The 15,266-nt window shown below is 43.8% G+C and overlaps 2 long non-coding RNA genes across 2 annotated transcripts; one reads left to right on the forward strand and one right to left on the reverse strand.

The window, feature by feature from the left end:
- Positions 1-4,343: 4,343 nt before the first annotated feature.
- Positions 4,344-5,154, reverse strand: LOC146776056 (uncharacterized). The gene is made up of 3 exons (XR_014972126.1): positions 5,027-5,154; positions 4,847-4,932; positions 4,344-4,511 (listed from the first exon to the last, which is right to left on the reverse strand). It is a non-coding gene; the product is annotated as an uncharacterized LOC146776056 (long non-coding RNA).
- Positions 5,155-7,061: 1,907 nt separating this feature from the next.
- On the forward strand, positions 7,062-7,872 carry LOC146776057 (uncharacterized). The gene is made up of 3 exons (XR_014972174.1): positions 7,062-7,189; positions 7,284-7,369; positions 7,705-7,872. It is a non-coding gene; the product is annotated as an uncharacterized LOC146776057 (long non-coding RNA).
- Positions 7,873-15,266: the final 7,394 nt, after the last annotated feature.

Below are 15,266 nucleotides of genomic sequence, written 5' to 3' on the forward strand. Positions count from 1 at the left end.
AGTAGGGCCTATCTATTAGACACTTGTGACACAATCCCGTGCTCCTACCCTTAGCTCAGGGCCTACACACATAGCCTAGGGGATAGATTCGTTAGCCTTGAGGATAATTTGCCCTATAGTGAGGTTGTTTCATGGAGCTGTGTTGAATTCAGGCCTGGTAGGCCTCAAACGGGAGAGACTCCATCTTTCTTTCTGCTCCGGCAGCCCGGGACCTTTCCAGAGGGAGGGGGATGTTTTAGTTATGAGGTGTTATTCGCTCGGAGAGAACCGGTTCAGGCCGGCCCTTATCGAAGGATTGTATTTTTCTTCATGCCGAAGACACTACATCAGGCCGGCCGGCTGGGAAAGTGTCCTTGGTACGGGGAGGTACAGGAATTTGGTGGGCGGCAGGTTTCGAGCTGGAAATTTCCATGAGGGAATGCACTTCTATATTAGTGAAAGTCTGAGTGAGATAAGGGCACTTGCTTCTAGACCATAGGCGGCATCTGGCCGTTAGCAGAAAAGCTATTACTTCTTCCAGGGAAGACGGATGACGAACTCGAATCTAAAGAGGACAGAGTAGCCGACAGGGAAGAGGTTCCAGTGACTCGGAGAGGGAGAAGGGAGCAGACCCACAACTGTAGAGGGGTGACTTCCAGGCGAAGCCGAGGCATAGACGAGAAGGGAACCTAGATGACCATTGAGCACGGGCTACGTACCATAAAGGTGAAGTCGACCCCTTTTTCTTTAGAGTATACAACTTAACCTTTCACTTTCCTTGCAGGTTGTCTATATATATAATGTATTCTGCGAATGTGCATGTGGCATTTAAATAAAGTATTTAGCTTGTTGTACGTTAGCATGTGTTGTGTACTTTTGTATAGGAGGATAGCCTATTCTTTAGTCAGAGTTGCCTTAAAATGAACAGAGGTTAATCCTGGTCAGGTAAGTGGTAACTGGATGAGGGGGAAAACAAGCCCCTCGAACTAGAGAACAGGTTGTGCTCAACTAATAGTCTTTGTGTGATCTGATATATGGTAATCCCGATTCCCCTGTTGTGTACCACAGTCATAATAGGATGAGCTCGTGCTAAGGCTGCCGTGTAGGTAGGAGATTCTGGACCTGACTAAGGTCGCGAGATCGTGTGTGTCGCTGCCGAATGGGTAGGAGATTCTGGACCTGACTGAGGTCGCGAGACTGTGTGTGTTGCTGCCGAATGGGTAGGAGATTCTGGACCTGACTGAGGTCGCGAGACTGTATGTAGCTGCCGAATGGGTAGGAGATTCTGGACCTGACTGAGGTCGCGAGACTGTGTGTGTTGCTGCCGAATGGGTAGGAGATTCTGGACCTGACTGAGGTCGCGAGACTGTGTGTGTTGCTACCGGATGGGTAGGAGATTCTGGGCCTGACTGAGGCCGCGAGATCGTGTGTGTCGCTGCCGAATGGGTAGGAGATTCTGGACCTGACTGAGGTCGCGAGACTGTGTGTGTTGCTGCCGAATGGGTAGGAGATTCTGGACCTGACTGAGGTCGCGAGACTGTGGGTGCTGAGATTGCGAGGCTGTGAGGTCTTGATATATATATATAATAGGAATTCTCTGTCCTTAGGTGGTACATATATATATGCTTATTTAGGTGTAAAAAGGCCCTAGGGAGGGGGGTAACGTTCTGTTTTGGGTCAGAAGGGCTCTGTAGAGCAGGTTCTACCCAATCCAAAAACCAAAGCAGAACAACGTCTCTGGAGAGAAAGAGGTTTTCTCACGTCCCATGGGACTAAGATCCAACATGGACAGTTAGTCAGTGATCTATTGGAATCCCTGACCCTACCGAATGAAGTTGCGATTGTGAAGTGCAGTGCACATCGGAAGATTACGGATGATGTTGGCCGTGGGAATGCGTTTGCTGATGAGGTCGCCAAAGAGACGGCCAAGAACATGACGAGCCAAATGTATGTTGCAACGTCTGCAAGATGGATTGCTGAATCAGGGATGTGTGAGAATACGATTGAAAGTGTGAAGGCAATCCAGAATGAAGCAACTGAAAATGAGAAGAATGAATGGAAAGAGAAAACGGGTAAAATGGATTCAAGTGGATGTTGGGTTGATTTGTCTGAGCAGCAACGTTGGATGTTACCTGATGCGTATGTACTTGCGGTAGTCACGATGGCGCATGGAGCGGCGCACATCAGTTCGAAAGGGATCTGTAAAATGTTAGCTCCAGTATGGAAGAACGATGGAATTACTAAGTGTGTGGAAAGAGTGGTGAAAAATTGCATGATATGCCTGATGCATAATCCTGGCAAGGGAACCCCAACCCCAACTGGTCATTTTGCTCCCCCTTCTTGTCCCTTTCAAGTGATTCAGTTGGATTATATCCACATGGATAGGTGTAACAATCTTAAATACGTCCTAGTGGTAGTCTGTGCCTTTTCAAGATGGATTGAGGCATATCCGTTAAAGGATAACACTGCTATGTCCACTGCCAAAATCCTCCTCAAAGAATACTTCCCCAGGTATGGTATGCCACGGATTGTTTGGTCGGACAATGGAAGTGAGTTTGTAGGGAAAGTTATGAAGAGTGTGTGTGCGGGTCTGGGTATTACCCAGAAATTCCACAGTGCGAATCACCCACAGTCAGCGGGTTTGGTTGAAGGGTACAATGGCACCCTGAAGCTGAAACTTGCTAAAATTCAAGCTTCCACTGGTCTCTCTTGGCCAGACGCACTGCCTTTAGCTCTACTGTCCACCAGAGCGACTGTACACTCTCGAGTAGGGCTTAGCCCATATGAGATTGTGTTCGGTCGTCCTGCTAATGTTTGGGGAGTCCCTAGGCCAAAGGAATTCAAACAGATTGAATACCCAATGTTGATTGATTATCTTTATGATCTGACTGCTAAATTAAGCCTTATTCATCAACAGGTATTCGAATCCTTGCCTAAACTGCCAGAGAGTCCAGGCCACACATTGAAACCAGGCGACCAAGTTGTAGTTCGGAATTTCGAACGAACTCGGAACCTCCAGCCAAGATTCGTGGGTCCGTTCCAGGTACTCCTCACAACAAGAACTGCTGTACGCCTAGCTGGAAGGAAAAATTGGGTCCACGCTAGCCATACGAAGCGTGTCCCTCTCCCACTCCCCTATGACAATTGGGTTAGACAGGGATTTGGTATATCCAAGACAGAACCTGTTCCTAGGCACATCCCTTTCAGTGATGCAGAGTATATAACGGACCACCCACGAACTGAAACACAGAACTTTGACACCTCAGCAGGAACCGCTCCTTTGAATCCTGGACCGAGTATTGTACAAAGTGAACATTTGTGACCTGTGGAGTCGAACATTTCCGCACCTATAGACCAGCTATTTCAAGATCAGACAAGACCCGGAAAGTACAGATATAATCTACGTTCTCATGTTATGAACTAATGACATTGCATAATTACCTTTCTGTTTGAAAACTGTTTTGATCTTACTGCATTCCATTCAGTCAGGAAGTTTGCTCAAAATTTTTATCTTTTTGATTTTATTGTTTCTCTCACCTTGCCGTCTGGGTTACCGTAGGGTCGTAACGTGTGCCTTGTTTTAATTTGCAGGGAATCAGACATAAGGTCGGTTTCTTCTGTCTATCTTGGGAACTCCCAGGGTAAACAGAGGCAAGTTTTTAACAGGTACAAACCATCCGTTGCGAACGGTTGTAGAAGATGGAGCTTCCTGAACTGCGACGGGTTAATGTCATAAATGTGCACAAGACAAAGCTATATGACATATTACATAGTAAATGTTTTCTAATGCAATGTACTCTGACACTTCTAATTGTTTTGATAACTTTGGTAGGCGGAATTATTTTTGGTATTCAGTTGATCTTTACACCTGTTACATCTACAGTATCTCATACAGAAAAAGGGAACCCCCTAAAAGGTTAATTTGAGGTCAGGGAACAGGGGGAACAAGGAAAATATCAACTATACTGAACAGTATCCCTCTAGACCTATCTTATTTTATTTAGTGTGGATACACATGGAGATAAATACCACTGCTATGTGTGCATTTATATAAAAAAAAAAAATTATTTATATTTTTAGTTATTTATGCATTATTTCTTCATAATCAGTTGCTTTTTCTCACTATACAATACAATTCATTGCTTCTTTTGTAAAAGGTTTTGTCTTTTTATAAAATACAGAGTGTAAACAAACGTCTTTTCAATAGTCATACCCTGTAAATTTCATCAATGGTTCACAACAACAAAGATAAGAATAACCCCACACCAGTCATACCTCTAAAGTATCTACATACATATCACATTCATACAACACCTTACAAACAGCACCCCAAAGAAAAGGAAAGACAGCAAAATTAGCGCTCGTCCAACAGGGCAAGCTGCTGGATCCTCTGATGGATTGTTAAACGTTGGGGTGTCTCAAACTCTCTGGTCGACGCACGTTTCGGTGGCCTAACAATCTTCAAATGCCACCTTCTTCAGGACCTGTTGCTGCGTGTGTTAATCACGGGCAAGGGTGGGGGCCTGAATTATCTAAAAGTCAATAGGATAATGTTACTAAACATAGTTTTGTATAGTAGCAAGTACCATGTGTCAATCCTACAGGAGAGTATACAATTTATCTCCAATGCATAGTTTAGTTTGAATGACCCATTTCAGGTTTGCAAAAACGCTACTGAATTCGTTGCCCTTAAAAAGATACCGTTGGTATACTTAAATAGAGAAAAGAAGAAAAAGTTTAGAAGAACAGAGTTGATAGGAGATGAATAGAATATATAGTCTTGACTTCTACTTTCACATCTACCATTCTGGGGTACTTTTACACCTACTACATTAGATAGATACGAGAGAGACATATGTGAATCTACCTGCTATCAGGTGGGCTCACTGATAGTGATGCGGGGACGTATGGTCATCTGGAAATCATGTGATATTGGTTTGATTATGGCTATTGCTGAAAAAAGATAATGATTAAACGGTCATCTATTTCTGATAAGTATGTCATTATATGACCGCATATTTGTCCAATAAAACATTATCCAACATACCTCATATATGTTTAAATCACTCCGAAAATCGTTAAATGGAGCCGTCGGTTTACCACGTTATCACTCCGCCGTATCTTTTTATTTAGAGGAATTGATTTCATTCAAGATACCCATGAACCTCATTGAACCTGTGTATAGTCATAGAAACTGATGGTTATTATCTATGCAATTACTCATAGTCATGAAATGGGCGGATTGTGCCTACTTAAAGATAATTCAAACTATTTATAAGGCTACACCTACTTTTTCAATGCTGTCCTCAGTATTTGTTGTGGCGGTCGATCTTAGTTTTTATTCCCTTGTCGATTGGGACTTTCTTTAGTCAGAGTTCAGCGTCTGAGTCTCAAAGCCATTACGACCGCTGATGTGAAAAAATAATAGGTTAAGTTAGAATGGAAAAAAGGGAATCAAACTAGCTATTGTTATTATTGGTTGCCCCGAAGTCAGATTGTTTGAACAGAAGATTCTTGGTTTAATTATCCTGTCAATTCCAATATCGTTACTAATGGCCAACAAACATATCAGGGTATGTATTATCCTGATGCTACTAACCCTACCTGGCAACATAATGCTCGTCGGTTAGGGTTGGTGCGCTTCTACCTCCAATGTGATAATCCACTCCCAAACCTCAAAGTCTAATGTCTCTATCAGTTCACTACGTCTAGGTACGATCTTCCGGGCTATGATTTCGTGATAGGTTAAATTCCAAATACCTCAAAACATGGTTCAGCCCCAAAGTTACGCACGAATTCGTGTGACGATTTCTCACCTATTACTCGATGCTGTACGGCGTTCTCCAAGGGGTCTTGGCGTGGTCCGGCTCCATGCAAGTCTCAGATCGGACTGCCGCTTTTTATACCTTTCACCTCGGCCTAATTTAGGGATAATTGGTAGATACGAAACACCTGCGGCTCTCTTGCCGGCAAGCTATACGTCATTTTCCGATGTGTGTTTTCTTCATAGAATTGTCCTGCTAGAGTTGACTCCATCTTGGAGTGGTATTTGAATACATAGAGCCCTATTACAAATTTGGGCTGATCCCAGCTATTGTCTGCCATATTCCACTATGGAACCTGTAATACGGAATTATGTATATTGTATTTGACTTCAGAGGGGATCTTTATCATCAGATCAAAGGGACCAGCATGGGGGCTTCCTGTGCCCCCAGTGTGGCCAATATATATATGGGTGAGTACAAATTGAAACATATCTTCAATGAAATAGCCCCTTTTTATGAGAATGTTTTAAAATGGCATAGATTCATTGATGATATTTTTTTCATTTGGCGAGGAGATGATGAAACTTTAACCACGTTCATAGAATGGCTAAATGTCAGTGACAAAAATTTGAAATTTACTAGCCATAGAAGCACGGTCTCAGTGGAATTCCTTGATATAATGATACAATCAGATGATGGCAAAATCTCGGTCAATTTTTACAGAAAACCAACTTCTAAAAATACAATTTTGGCACACGCCAGTTATCATCCAAATCGTACCTAGACGTAGTGAACTGATAGAGACATTAGACTTTGAGGTTTGGGAGTGGATTATCACATTGGAGGTAGAAGCGCACCAACCCTAACCGACGAGCATTATGTTGCCAGGTAGGGTTAGTAGCATCAGGATAATACATACCCTGATATGTTTGTTGGCCATTAGCAACAATATTGGAATTGACAGGATAATTAAACCAAGAATCTTCTGTTCAAACAATCTGACTTCGGGGCAACCAATAATAACAATAGCTAGTTTGATTCCCTTTTTTCCATTCTAACTTAACCTATTATTTTTTCACATCAGCGGTCGTAATGGCTTTGAGACTCAGACGCTGAACTCTGACTAAAGAAAGTCCCAATCGACAAGGGAATAAAAACTAAGATCGACCGCCACAACAAATACTGAGGACAGCATTGAAAAAGTAGGTGTAGCCTTATAAATAGTTTGAATTATCTTTAAGTAGGCACAATCCGCCCATTTCATGACTATGAGTAATTGCATAGATAATAACCATCAGTTTCTATGACTATACACAGGTTCAATGAGGTTCATGGGTATCTTGAATGAAATCAATTCCTCTAAATAAAAAGATACGGCGGAGTGATAACGTGGTAAACCGACGGCTCCATTTAACGATTTTCGGAGTGATTTAAACATATATGAGGTATGTTGGATAATGTTTTATTGGACAAATATGCGGTCATATAATGACATACTTATCAGAAATAGATGACCGTTTAATCATTATCTTTTTTCAGCAATAGCCATAATCAAACCAATATCACATGATTTCCAGATGACCATACGTCCCCGCATCACTATCAGTGAGCCCACCTGATAGCAGGTAGAGTCACATATGTCTCTCTCGTATCTATCTAATGTAGTAGGTGTAAAAGTACCCCAGAATGGTAGATGTGAAAGTAGAAGTCAAGACTATATATTCTATTCATCTCCTATCAACTCTGTTCTTCTAAACTTTTTCTTCTTTTCTCTATTTAAGTATACCAACGGTATCTTTTTAAGGGCAACGAATTCAGTAGCGTTTTTGCAAACCTGAAATGGGTCATTCAAACTAAACTATGCATTGGAGATAAATTGTATACTCTCCTGTAGGATTGACACATGGTACTTGCTACTATACAAAACTATGTTTAGTAACATTATCCTATTGACTTTTAGATAATTCAGGCCCCCACCCTTGCCCGTGATTAACACACGCAGCAACAGGTCCTGAAGAAGGTGGCATTTGAAGATTGTTAGGCCACCGAAACGTGCGTCGACCAGAGAGTTTGAGACACCCCAACGTTTAACAATCCATCAGAGGATCCAGCAGCTTGCCCTGTTGGACGAGCGCTAATTTTGCTGTCTTTCCTTTTCTTTGGGGTGCTGTTTGTAAGGTGTTGTATGAATGTGATATGTATGTAGATACTTTAGAGGTATGACTGGTGTGGGGTTATTCTTATCTTTGTTGTTGTGAACCATTGATGAAATTTACAGGGTATGACTATTGAAAAGACGTTTGTTTACACTCTGTATTTTATAAAAAGACAAAACCTTTTACAAAAGAAGCAATGAATTGTATTGTATAATGTGAAAAAGCAACTGATTATGAAGAAATAATGCATAAATAACTAAAAATATAAATAAAATTGTTTTTTATATAAATGCACACATAGCAGTGGTATTTATCTCCATGTGTATCCACACTAAATAAAATAAGATAGGTCTAGAGGGATACTGTTCAGTATAGTTGACATCTACAGTATCTCCCCATGTTCCTGTTTCTCCGACTGTTGTTTCTCTCCATTCTTTCCATCCTTTTCCTGCCCACGAGCAAGCTCGACGCTCTGAGTTTATAAATAACACTTTCATTCAGCTCTTGCACCAACATCAACTAGTAGTTAACACAACAAACTGCTGGGTGTGTGGCTTGATACCACATACCATGGACAAGGGCATCCCTTATCTGGTTCTGCCCTTTAGTTATAATGGATCATTTTGGGCATTTCAGACCATGTTCGCTTATGCCCTAGAGACCTATCCTCCACGACCTCCGCGTTCCACTCGGTATAACTCTGCTAATAGAGCCTTGGTAAAAGGAATCACTGACATGGTTAGAGATGTCAATAATACTCCGTTCATTCCCAAGGATGAATTGCGAGTTTACATGGGTTGGAATGTTACGGAATATGGCATTACTCTGGGTGAGAACAAACGTAAAAGCTCGACTCCGATCTGGGTCGTACCCCACCAAGGTCAGGTCTGTTTGCAAGGAAATGGGAGGAATCCGAAAGCTCGACTAGGGAAGAGTGACTGTATCGAAACATATGTTTTCCTTCCCGTCACAGTCTTCCCCTGCATTCTTAGCTGCTAAGGGTACCTATTTTGTTTGCCAAGACAGAGCATACACATGGCTGCCTGCTGACTTCTCAGGCTCATGTTATATCGCTCAACTGCTACCTCCGACATACACTGCTGCACCGGACTATCACAAAACTAGAGTTGTGAGAGGTGTTTTCAGTAAGGAATATACTGCTGGCCAAGAAGCAGGAGACTTCTTCAAAGGTTTACTTCCGTTCTGCGGGCCTATGGCCAACAGTAGAAACTTATGTCAACTAACACGGGTAGTTGAATCCACTATCACCGAAACTGCGGGTACCCTTAGTAACCTGACAGCTGAGCTTCAAGCGGATCGCCTCATGACGTTACAGAACCGTATGGTTCTTGATGTGTTACTTGCAGATCGAGGTGGAGTGTGTAAGATGATCCAATCGAGTTGCTGTGTTTTTATCCCAGATAATGCGCCAACGGTGTACAAGGCCATCTCTAAGTTACATAAGATCTCTGACTCTATTCATGTAGAGGAAGGTGACTGGTCATTAATGGGATGGTTCTGGAGCCTGTTGTCTGCGTGGGGATGGAAGGTTCTGATAGTCACTGGTGTTGCGTTGGTATTTTTATTTTCGTGCTGTCTCATTGTTCAGTGTGGTCCTGCCTTATGTAACCTCTGCATTTCAACATGCGTAAGAAGACCACCTGTTTTTAGAGATACGCCACGGGATAGAGTAATGCTCCAACAACATATCAGTGACCTGATGAACATAGAAATGGATTCTGACATAGAGTGAGTTATTGCCTATGTATGGGCAAAAGGACGGTCTGAGGTTCTGTAGCGATCCGAACCCGTGAATTCGGTATCGTAGTACTGACACGATTTTGGTACCAATGAACCACAAATGATCCATTATATGCATAACAGTGTTTTCGCTACGCAACTAGCATGAATTCACTGAGAAATAGGGCATTCTGTTGTAAAGTCATGGCATCCATTTTAGTTACGGCATCCATTTTGTTTCTTGCCCTCACATAGTCAATGAACGGGCGATGACCCCGGCAGAGTCACCTTGTTAAGGACACGTAAGCTCGAGCCCCGAGAAAGGCTGACGCTGCATGACTAGGCAGAATCAAGCTGCCTCCCCTGCCTGAGGCCAGTCCTGCTATACTGGTTCTCGTGTCCGTTGTCCTGACTGAAAGGCTGAAGACGGTAGCCATGCCCGTTTATGATCCATAAACACCTCTTATCCTACTTTTCAATCCTTTGCACCTGGCTCTGCTCCTCTCCTTCTGGGCTTTTACAATGGGGAGGTTACGATTTTTATGATGGGGAGGATCGGACAAAGAATGGAAAACTGTCAAGGGAACCTGATCGAATACCGAAATCCTACGACTAATTATTGTTTGATGTCTATTTACTGTTTGTTTGGGATACCGGGTTGGGCATGAGAAATATCCGTGTAATGTTGCCTAAAGACATTTTCCGTGTATTTAAGGAACAACCCACTTAATGCAATTTGAACAGTCTCGTAGATTCTGCCTCTGTGTGGTTCCTATGACTTCTGTGTCCCTGCAGTAAATAAACCTTGGTCTTTGACGCCACCATCGAGAAGCCCGTGTCTCTGTTTATTTGTGCACCGAGACAGGAGGAACTCAGGGGTCTTTGGGTGTTGTTTCCCTGACACCACTGGACTCTTAAAAGTCCAGAACCTCAGGGGGTATTTCCCGTATACACCGCTCACTTATTAACAATACCCCCGCGGTTCAGGATGGCTTGAGGGAGAGATGGGAGGGTTGGGTGGGGCCCTTGGATGAGGTGGACTGGAGGGACGCCCTTATGGCCCCCCGGCTGGTGACGGCCTCTGCCAAGTTGCGGCTGATTCAGATATACTATCTCCACACTGCATACCTCACACCGGCGCGTCTACACCGCGCGGGCCTCTCTGTCACCGCATCTTGCCCCCGCTGTGGCTTTGACCCGGCCGACTTTATCCATATGGTGTGGTCCTGTCCGGACCTAAGAGATTACTGGAGGGGCATAGAGGCTGACCTCACGGAGGTGTTGGGATGGGAGGTACCACACAATCCTAGGCACACCCTGCTGGGCATCACGGACGGTCTACATGGCACACGTGCAGAGAAGCTGTTCCTTATGATGGCGTTCATGGTGGCAAAGAGAGACATTGCAGCGGCATGGAAACACCCACGGCCGCCTGCTTTGGCTAAATGGAGTGCTGGTGTGGACTGGTGTGCGGCCCAGGAACGTACTCTCTATCAGGCGAGGGGCTGCCCTAAGAAATACCGTAGGGTATGGGGGAAGTGGTTGGGCAATGTATCGTGATTGGGCGCTTTGGGGGTGGGGGACAGGGATTCGGGCGGGGACGAGGGGGGCGTGCTTTCACTCTGTGTGATTGTACAGTGGTGGTTTGTCAGGCGCAATGTTTTATTTTGCTGTGTTTTTCAAAATCTCCAATAAAACTTGTTTATCAAAAAAAAAAAAAGAATATAAAGAAAATACTACAGGATAACTCTATGGTAAAATGAAATATAGAATGCACAATAGAACGACATCCCCTTTTAGCAACTGTGAACAAAGCAAGAGGAAATGTAAGTAAAACGTGTTCTTCGGGGGGAGTGGGGAGGGATAAACAATTATTATTCCACATGCAAGCTCCCATAAACCTCTGCATACAGCACAATGTTACTGCAGCATAGCAACTGATGAAGGTGTTCTTCTGATGATATCCACGGCTGTCAGATCTAGATTGTTAGTAAAAGAGGGTTGCTGAGGCCGTGTGTTTGTTTGGTGTTACCTACTACAAGTTAAGAGTGTCAGGTTTATGAATTCACTGGTGGAACCATTGATGGAGGGTGATTAGGATAGGTTCCAATGGCTTAGTAGCTGCAAGCATATCAATTGCCGTTCTGTTTTATGTATGTCTTGCTTTCCTGGAAACGAATAAAGGTTTGAGGACGGCATAAAATGAATTGGGGTCTCCCTTCTGTCAATAGAATCACTGAAGGACTACTTCTTAAAAGCCTTTTGCAGATACTAAGCGCCTAATTACGAGAACGGTGGTCCATAGCACCGCCGTACTCGCAGTGGTGGTCCGACCACTGCCACACTGCAGGCCCACACACGCTGTTACGAGTGTGGCGCCACAGGACCGCAGTGCCCGCCGAGGATCCAGGATCCCGTAGCGGTCGTGCAGTGGTCAGGAGCAGGAATATGCTGGTGGTGCTGCTGCGGCACCGCTGAGCATTTTCTGAGTTCCCGGTCCACTGCCCTTTTCATGGCGGTGAGCCCACCATGAAAAAGATGGCGGAGAGGCAACTAAGGGGCCCTAACAGGGCCCCCTGCCGCTCCTGTGCCTGGGAGTGAAAGCAGTGGGGCACAGTTCCCCCTGTAATTGCACCCTTGTTCCTGCACGGTGTGGTATGCATGCCACACCATGCAGAAACGTGCTGCAGGCGCTGTCATGGTGGCGGGCTGCATGTTAGGCTCTCCTAGGAGCCCAACCGCCTACCTCCATGAGACCAGCGCAGCTCTGCCTGCCTGACCAGAATTAAACTCTTAATCCGGTGGGCTGGTGCACCACGGCGTTGGCAGTCCTCCGGCGGATAGCATGGTGACGGCACCGCTGGAAGACCGCCAAAGTCATAATAAGGCCCTGAGTCTATTTCTAACAAAAACCTCTAAATTTAGAAATTTAGTTCGACTTGAGTTGTCGTATAACTGTACACATGTTCTAGATTATTTGAATAGTAAGGTATTATCTAAGAACTGCCTCATTGACATTACAAACGTTTCTCTCTAGGCGATGCTACCGATGAAGAGAAACAACTGAGCAGAACATTTAATGAAGTATTGGGCCAACTTTGCACGAAATGGGTAATACAGCTTAGCACATTTTCTAAAAATTCTCACTCTGAAGTCATTGTTACTAATTTAGGAATTAATGCCATTTTAATTTTGTCTTCAACAGAAACCCTAATGGTAATTTACCCGAATGGTTTGCCTATGACGGCGCAGAACACTACCTTGAGATAAATTTGCAGCAGAAAATGAGGAAACAACTGAAAGCTCACAGAATAAAATTCCGGACCGAGATTTTGCCCAAAAGAATTGATGCAGTAACTAAGGAAAAGAAAGAACACGCAGAATTGTAAATAGCTATATCTAAACAATTTAAATAAATGATGTATCTGTTGAGTAGGGCCCCTTAAATAAAATAAATGTTCAAGTTCATGAAAATAGGGAAGATTTCTTAAACATAATAAAGGAGATAACTTTACGAATTTGCTTTACAAGGACTTTGGTAAGGACTATGGCACTTTTTGTATGCATTTGGTGCACTTTTCATCACAAACGATTGTGTATACATTTTATGATAAAAATTAACATCTGCCATCAAACACTACCGGATGCAGCCAAAAATCCCTGGGTAACGCTTACTCCTAATCTACTGTTCAAGCAAGAACAGTAACAGAATGACAGGGAACAACAACACTGTGGTGGACGATTCTGACTGAACATCTAGGAGCCCTATCTGAGATTCACAGTACACAAGTGGATGATGGTACCTCGACATAAATGCAGCATATTTTACAATGTTTTTTGCTGGTACCTGCTCTTACTGTTTTGTGAAGCTGTAGTTGACTTTCTACAAAGTCCATTTCAGTACTCTTCACTCATGAACCAGAGACCATTCCCCGATTTTCTATCGCCTCACCTCCACGTCTGTGTACTCCTTTATGGTTAGCCGTGCCTTGCTATGTTCTTGTGCCGAGCAAGGGCGTAACACAGGAAGGCTTCTACCACTCTCGAAAGGAACAGTAAAAAGATATATGGCCCTAGCAAAGAAAATCTGTCAATCTATATACAGCATTTGTACTTTGCATGGCAAGGTGTTCTGAAGCATTTTCCAGAAGGAAAGTAGCCGATTTATGGAGCGTAGCGAGAGGGGGAGGCTGTTCCATAGCCTAGCCACATCATATGAAAAAGAGCGCACTCCGAATCTTTTCCTTCTGACTTTGGGTATCTTGGCCAGGTGTGCATTAGAGGATCACAAGGTTCTTCGAGGGGTGTAGGAGGAGAGCAGGAAATGGGAGATCATTGGTCCTTTATTTGAAAGCGCCCTGTGGGCAATGCAAAGGATTTCAAACTAAGCCACAGGGATCCAGAAAAAGGGAGTTCAGGGCGTGTCGAGCGGATTGGTGCCTGGGTATGTTGAACAGCAGTTCTGTACCACCTGGAGTTTCCTTGTTGTAGCCTTTGGGGCTCCCAAGTAAAGCTAACATAGTCCAATCTATCTTTTTAGGAGAAATGAGAGTTTTCAATTTAACAATTATAGCTCTTGGAATGTCTAAAATCAGTTGTTGCGGTTTCTGTGCTGGTTCCCGTTCTCTATCTGTTCTCTCTAATTCCCTCCAAATATATCCTAAAGCTGCCTGATCATCTACTTTACGAATAGATCTCCACATATCAGGGGGTAGGATAAGCCCAAAAAACATATCAATATCAGGCAAAGTCATAATACAAGAACCAATAGCTCCTTCAGCTTCTTCGTAAAAAGCCGCCACATGTTTCCGCGGGTCTGGCAAAGCAGTCTTAAGAGCCATTACATCTGCTCTACTCCAAGGAGTATAGACCCAATTATGAATATAATATCCCTTCGCATCATCTGAAGTTTTATCATCATCCTTTCCCGTACCCTTAGGAGGGACATACAAAGGCGCAGCTTCACGCATTGGTTTCCCATGAACTACAATAGCCTTATCTGTCCCTGGGTTGCCATCCTGCGACACGGGGGGCTGATTTGTTTGTTCAGCTGCAGTGGCTGCCTTTTTCTCCTCCCGCAAACGGAATGCCTCAGCTCACAGTTTAACCAAGCAACTAATTAAGTCAGCCACCTGAGAAGGGAGAAAAAGACCGTCGCGCAATTGTTTACAATTGTTTACAATTGTTTGCTATATCAACAGGCTCTAACTCTGTGGAATGCTTTCTAAACCGTGCAGTCATTTCTGTGGTAAATATTTCTACAAAATATAACTGTTCCCTATCCTGCCATTGTTGTACATCAGCTACAAGATCTGAAGCAGGAATGTCATCACGAGCTGTTTTGCGAGCAGCTGATCTAAGAGCGGCTGCACGATCAGCCGGTAGAATTGAGCGAGTCTGACGCTGAGCATCGGATCCTAACTGATCCTGATCTGTAGGAGAAATATCATCATCAGAATCAATAGTAGGGGCAGAGGGAAAAGTGTATGGAGGCGGGGAGCGATCTAACAAAATGGAATCGTCCTGTGGTTTATTAAGTAGAGGGTAAAGGGGGCGCCGGACAGGGTATTGACCATTTACCTGTAAATGACGCTACCTATCCTCTCTCTTTTATCTCCTTAATTTT

Source organism: Triturus cristatus, chromosome 12 (genome assembly GCF_964204655.1).
Source record: "Triturus cristatus chromosome 12, aTriCri1.1, whole genome shotgun sequence".
NCBI lineage: Eukaryota > Metazoa > Chordata > Amphibia > Caudata > Salamandridae > Triturus > Triturus cristatus.